We start from the raw sequence: 7,356 nt of genomic DNA, 5'->3' as shown, positions 1-7,356 counted from the left end.
CACAGCCCTCTGTGTGGAGCAGAGCTGCCATCTAGGGTGCCCAGGGGTTAAGGGCCTTGCTCAAGGGCCCAGAGTGGGGTAAATGAGGGTGGAGACAGGTGTGGGTGTTTCACCATCCCACCCACATTTTGATGTTGTCGGTACGGGGAGTTGAACCAGCTACCTTCCGATCGCAGGCCCACCTTCTCTAACCTCTGTGCAACCACTCCCCCTTTATATGACACTGTACAAATCACATGTCTGCCTTCAAAAATCTTATCTGTAATTCATTTAGAGCCAATATGCTACAGTCATAACAGGTATTTTTTCATGACCGTTCCTGGCATCTGGTTTGTAATTTCCTAAATAAGATGCCCCTGGACTTTTTTATACAGCTGTTTCTTAGCGTGTTGCTGCCAGCACGAACCGCTGAAACTTGTTTTAAACTTCTCTATGGAAAACCGCCTGCCACGATCTGTGAGTCACAGAACAGTTTGAAGTTCTGAGGAGACGAGATCTTAGACAGGTGGAGTTTTGGTGACCTGAGGCGTTTGGCTCAAGAGAGTAAAAGTTGAGTTAAACAATTTAGCAACTTGCCTTTGGTTAGGATATTGTATTTCATGGCCACCACAACTTGCTGTACTTAGAAAACACCAAAATGACTATAAACCAGACAACTTTACAGATATTGAGCTATAATTTGGAGTAGTAATAGCTGAGAGACATCCCTAACACATACTCCAAACTCTAACAGCTCACCCAATGTCTCACAATGATGTTCGTTGCAACATTAAACACGTTTATCTTTATACACAAAGGGTGACTTTAGTTTAAAACATGTGAAAAGCAGCAGAAACATGCTGTTCAGGGAATTCCCGATCTGTAATTGGTGTGCATTTTCTTCTAAAAACAAACACTGAAGAGAAGTGGATCTATAGTTTGAGCTGCCTAGTTGTGTGATCTTCACTCATAGGTGTATGTGAAGGGGATGTGGGGACGCACATTTAAAAAAATTTTCATTTGGACACCCCCCCACCCCAATACACACACACATTTACCATAAAACATCAGTTCATCCAGTGCTGTTTCTATTTCTTTGTGAATGAATCCATTCCACTTGATTAATAGGAGAACACTCAAACCACTAAAAATCCACTCCGGGTTTTCCTGGTTACCTCCAACAACGCCACACTGCGTGCAGTGTTTCTCCTCAGTCATTTGCCTTGGCAGGGAGCTCGCGGGGGGGAGGAGGGGGAGACACCTCTGTTTTGCGCTTTAGCCTTGGCGCCACGTTAGTGCTGGCAGTTGTTGACGAGGGTGGGGAGGTTAGGATGTATGGGAGAAGTGGAGCGCTACGTCTGTAGCATCTTAGCTAATGCGTCTGTATTGCACACTGCTAGCTTAGCACTACGTTAGTTCTGCAGTTTTTGGTGGTGGTGGTGGGGTGGGGGGGTGGGGGGGGGGGTGCGCTAGGATGCCTGAGAGAAGCGGAGCGTGCTCTATTCACACAAGAGCTGTTGGTCAGGCTACTTCTTGTTGTTGAATCAAGTGCTTACTAATGTACGTAAATGTAGATATTTAACAATCCATTAAAATACGCCAGAATGCAGGAAATGGCATCTACCGGTACTTTATTCAAAATTTTATGGGGCAGGACACCCCAGACGACCCCCCAACCCTCCACATTACAAATGCGTCTGACACCATTGTCTTCACTGCATCTCTTATTGTGAAGATGAGCTGAAAACAAAATGGGAAGAGGTTTATAAGTGTAAACTGTAAAACGTGTGGAATAACAAGGTCAAGGTTTCTTTGTTGTCATTTGCATCATATGTGGTACATGGGGTGGAATGAAATTGTGTACACAGGGTTCCAGTTACGTCTAACAAAAGTATAAATTGTAAAAGAAAAACAGTAATAAGATCTAATATATGAACTAAGAAATATGCTAAGCACTAATAGCTCACTACTACTAGCTCAGCACACAGACGGAGGGTATTTGTGCGTTTGTGGTTTGCATTGCTCTGAAAAATACAAAGAAATGAGGGACGACTCGAGACTTTTGCACAGTACTGTACAAGACCCAGTCTGTGTGAGTTTCACTGCGATGCCGGTCCCAGTTATACATCTATGATGAACTGAGATGGTCCCCATTCCAGAGCAGCTGACTGGAATGGAGAGAGGTCTGGATGGAAAGCAGATGGGTTCTCTGCGTGCCCACTCACCGTGATACCCCGACAGAGGCGTACACTATCCTCCTCCCACTCAAAACTCACACATCTCTCAGACAATAGTGACATCATTTTATGAGCTAAGCACCATCTGTCTAACCAACAGCCAAACAACATTTTGTTGTTGTTGTTTGTATTTCAGTCTGTTTTCACCCCATAAGATTGACTAGCACGTTCTGGTCTTGGCTGTTCTTTGTTGCTATGAATAGATGTGGTTCAAAATGGGTCAGTTTTTACTCTAAGCACTCATCTGTGCAGTGGGTTGCCAGGAGGCAAGTGTATGTAAGCATGCTGTCATCCAGTCACAGATTTGTCTCTGGAGATCTGCTCCAAACCAAATGGCTTTTCATTTGTACGTGGAAAACTGGAGCAGAAAAAAAAAGAAAAAAAAGCATTTTTCTACGATGATGATCGCTTTAGTCTAATTTTTGTGTGTCTATTAGAGTAGAAATGAGGTGAAATGGAAAAAGCACAGTCAGAGCTTGCTTTATTGTAAGGCTTAACTCTGTGTTAATGACTGCTTTATGTGTTTTACATGATGTTGTTGGAGGAGGCTCGTTGTTCTGAGCAACTCGGGCAGCTGAACCCACAAGACAATAAATTAGAGCAAAGAATGCTTTGTCTGTCGTAGATTTAGCCGCTGTCAGTGAAGCAGAGGAGCACGCTATGAGCTCCACGCTATAGACAAGATGTAAATTCCCACTGAAAGTTAAGCCAACACTAATAAAACCTCAGTAAATCCTCAACAGACACTTGAAAATGCTCCATTTGAACTTATATTTCACTAGACTTTTAGTATTTTAAGACTTACAGTTGGACTATTAAGGAAAAACTAACTGGATAAAATGGCTAATAATTTTTTTTTACATATATGACATACATGTATTTTGCATTTCTGGCAGAGGTTTCCTCTTTTTTATTGGATTTATAAATCTTTGTGACTGTAAAATGTCTGTAATGTTATAAAGTTCCACTAAAAAGTTCATTCCTTGCCATAGGAGACACTGCTTTGTCTCATTTGCATCCTTCTCTGTTTTTTTTAGCACTTCTGATCTTTTGAAGTGGGGATCTGTGGAAAGAAGAAAAAAAACAATATCTTACCTGTTATCGATAGCTCTTTGAAAGGACTAAGTTTGGAGAAATTTAGTTTTTTTTTTTTCCAAACAGATTGATAAGTAGAGCCAAGAGCGAGGTGGATTTTAGTCGAGGTCAAACAGGAGGCCGTCAACACTTGAATGTTTTTTGTGGAAAAACAATTTTATACTTTCAACCTTGCGTTTATGCATAAAAGTTTCACAGTAGGAGCCTTCAAATTGTATCTTTTGAAAAAGGCTTCTTGAGGTAAATTTTTTTTTAAATGAGATGAAAGTTCTGCAATGGAGTTAAACTCAAAGCAGTCTGCTCCTCAGATAAATAGTGTTAAATTATTATTTATATATATGAATGTTTCTGTTCAGTGCCCTGAGATGACTTCTGTTTTGACTTGGCGCTATATAAATAAACTGAATTGACTTGAAACATAAAAAAAACCCCCCACAAACTTTTGAAAACGATGTCATAGCCCCACATGTAATGTGACCTTTGACCTGAGGACATCCTTTTCTTGAAGCATTTACATTCCAAACCAAACTCTGGGCAGACTCCACGCCTTGTTTCCTGTTTTTGGTGTAATTCTGTGGCACTGTTGCATACAAGTCGGTTACAGTTATTACATTGTTTTGGGTCATTTTGGGTGTTTTTGTGTGGATGAAGACATTTATTAAAACTGTTTACAAGGATATTTTAAAAAATGACAAATAAAAAATAGTTGCTTTGGCTGTGTAGACAAGGCCTAAGATCTGGTGACTGGTTTTTCCAGTGCTGTCTTACAAAACACGTGCCTGACTTCATTCAGTCAAAAAGCACTTTCCTATCATTCAGCTCTCCAGCTCTGACAAAAGCTGGGCTCTTTGTGTGACACGTCTTTGTGTTAAGCACTGTGAATGGTATAAAGGCTCTCAGTCATTATTTTAAAGCAGATATTTTCTGCCATATTCACTGTGGTAAAGAATTGTCTCACACTCCATGGGTGCCTAATTGGCTCCATCTCATAAATGAATAAAAATCAAGTGGGTTTTTTTTTTTTGGCTTAACTTCCTGTTTTTATTTTGATCTTTTTCATCCTGAAACAACATCCATTCCAAATATTTCATAGGAGTTCAGTCAAATGGAACTTTTTGAGTTTGTGCTTTGCCATCAATTTTTGCATTTCACCTTGATCCCTTTAAAATATTATGAAATTATGAGACATACCGTACTATTATTATGCTGCTCCTACATTTTGCACGTTCAAATAACCATTGAATAGGATGTAAATCTATGCAATGACAACAATTTTACTAAATAGCATTTGCATGAATTGCTATTATCCTTTTTGAGATTGGCGTTCTTGTAAACAAGTAAATCTTTCTTTGATTATGTATTTTGCATATATGTGAGCTTATGGTGAGAGATGGTTGCATATTGTGCCTGTTCCATTTTAAATCTGGTCCCTTGATTCCTTTAACTAGGTCTAAACATCCCTCTGAGAAAAAAAACAAAGTTTTCCACTACAGGTTTAGATTCTTCTGTTGAACTGTTCTGTATTCAGTTCCTGCCTCCACAGACACCTTTACAAACTGTTTCAATCCATCTGGTTTGTATTTATCATTACTGATTCGCATAAATGGGGATACAGACAGAAAACAGGTGGGGTAAATAGACGTATAGCGTTCAACAAGGGTTAAAAATACTTAAGTTTTACCTCAAGTTACAAGAGTAAAACAAATTTTATTGTCTTTCATGGTGAGGTGTAATTTTAACTTACGCTATGCTTCATTGTTTGAGGCCTTTGCGGCCTCAACAAACCCATCTCAGTTGTCTTGGCACGAGCACTCGATGACATATGACAGAAGCCCCTGCCATCAATAGTGGTACTCTGCGATGTCACCATGTGAATGTGTGAAGACATGAGCATGGGTCAGACAGAGAAGCCACTTGAGCCACTTGCATCGGACAATAGGTTCCTAGTGTACAAAGCTCTAAAAGCCATTATTCCTACTTACTAATAATCTCTTATGAGTCGACATCCTTATTATATTGGCTCCGTGCACTGTCACTCTTTTGTATTTGGAAACTTAAATGTTTGTGGGCATTTAAGTGTCGACTGTACCCACTGAGGACGCATTTATGGTTGCTGGCCTCAGGCTTGTGGAAACAAAACCCTTCGATGGTACCACTGCCACTGTGGGGTGAGTGAATGCACTTTGCTGGTGACTCCAGTGGGTGAACTTTGTCAGCTGAAGCAGATGGTTTAGTCTTTCTGGTTTGCAGCTAATCTTTTATTTTAGTTTTTTGCTCTTGCGTATACGAGCTGTTTCTGTTGGAGTGTGTCTTGATTTCTTTCAGGATGCTGAGATAAGTATGGGAACAGCTGTAAGGTGAGCAGAAATCCATCAAATACAGCTTTATTAAAGTATTATTTTGGTACAACTAGACTGCAGATGGATTATGTTATCTTTACAGCAACAGAAGAATGACTTTTGGCTGTTTTTATTACCATTTAGAAGGATTATTTAAAGCTGACTTGAGGAGGCGTGAGACCGTTGCTGTTTATAGATACAGAAGATGCAAATCAGGAGGTTTAGAGAGAAATCCCTGAGGTCTGACTGGATGAAGTCATCCAAAGCAAGAAATAAAAGTAGTGCAAACATGAAGAGAATTATGACAATTATGACAGTGAGATAACAAATCACAGTAAACAGCTGCCACCAGTTTGTTACAACTGGGATTTTAATCACCTTCCTCTTGAAGCTGTTAGTATTTTTTCATTCTGAGGGTTATATTCACAGTTTATCTGTGTTGTCACATTGTTTTCTTCTTCTATGATTCTGTATCTTACATAAAGTTTAACTTGTACAATTTGTTCTGAAGAGCATATAATGATTTTAAACCAACATGTCGGATCATTTGAAGTGAGATTCTATAGAAAGGTTCTGAATATTGAAAAAAAAAAATGTGGTAAAAAATCTCTGTAATGCCACTTTGATTGATGATATGTGCTGCTGACTATCCATGTTGCTGATCTCATGCTGCTGATTTATTTCACACTGCTGTGTTCATTCGTACTCACCTGCTCACACAGACTCATGTTCATGCTGCTGTTCGGTGTATTGTTTTTGTACTACTAGTGCTTAGTGTATTTTTAGTTTAGCACATTTCTTAGTTCATATCTTAGATCTTATGACTGTTTTTCTTTACAATTTATACTTTTGTTGGATGTAACTGGGACCCTGTGTACACAATTTCTTTCCACCACATGTACCACTTGTGCGAATGACAAATAAAGAAACCTTAAACAATTAATATTGTATCTGTAAATAGCTTTATGAATGACCTCAGTCTTTAGAAATACAGTTAGCCTCTCAAAAACCATAATGGCTTTACTATGTAGCTAAGACAGAAGACCAAAGCCAAGGCTGACATTTTAAAACAACTCCAAGCTCTAACAATTTATAGCGTTTCATTCAAATTCTATTTTACAACCTTCACACTACTGTCAGTCTCTCATTAGTCATTTATGCAGAAACCTGTGTGTTAGGGAATTTTTGGTTAAAGGTTATGGATGTTTTTATTACTATGACTGAGAATGTTAGCTCTGCCCATGAACCATATGTTTGGGTTAGCGGGAAGAGCTGGATGGGGAGATGAGTGAGGCTACAGCATGCAGCTGTCATGAGCTTGACTGAACTGATAAGAATATAAAAACAAGCTTTGCAGATGGCTCGTGGCTGATTCTCGTGACTGGTCTTCATGTGCGTACTTTCTGTATATCTGTGTAACCTGTCCTGAAAGTCTGACCTTGCAAGTAAATATCGGTTAAAAATCTTCTGCTGTCGAGTGTAGTTCCTTTTGCGTAAGTAAGATAAAGAGAGAAACACTGTGGGTAAAAGCAAGTGTAAATAGCAGCAGCGCAAGCTAGGTGTAGCTTTTCCATGGTAGCTAGCAGCAATTCATTCTGAAATTTAAAATTCCGGCCAAAATATTTGTAAATTGCAAAAATGATGGCAGTGTTAAGATAGTTAAAAATGCATTAGAACAAACCTTAAATAGTTTTTTGTTAGTCATA

General features: G+C 39.3%; 1 protein-coding gene across 1 annotated transcript in view; it reads left to right on the top strand.

Annotated features, from left to right (window-relative positions):
- The window catches only part of LOC119410085 (tubulin polymerization-promoting protein), an 18,576-nt gene that overhangs the window by 2,554 nt on the left and 8,666 nt on the right, over positions 1-7,356 (top strand). The window lies entirely within an intron of this gene.

This window comes from Nematolebias whitei, chromosome 5, assembly GCF_014905685.2.
Source record: "Nematolebias whitei isolate Nwh7 chromosome 5, NemWhi1, whole genome shotgun sequence".
NCBI classification, from domain to species: Eukaryota; Metazoa; Chordata; class Actinopteri; order Cyprinodontiformes; family Rivulidae; genus Nematolebias; species Nematolebias whitei.
This window is presented reverse-complemented; position numbering and strand designations above follow the sequence as displayed.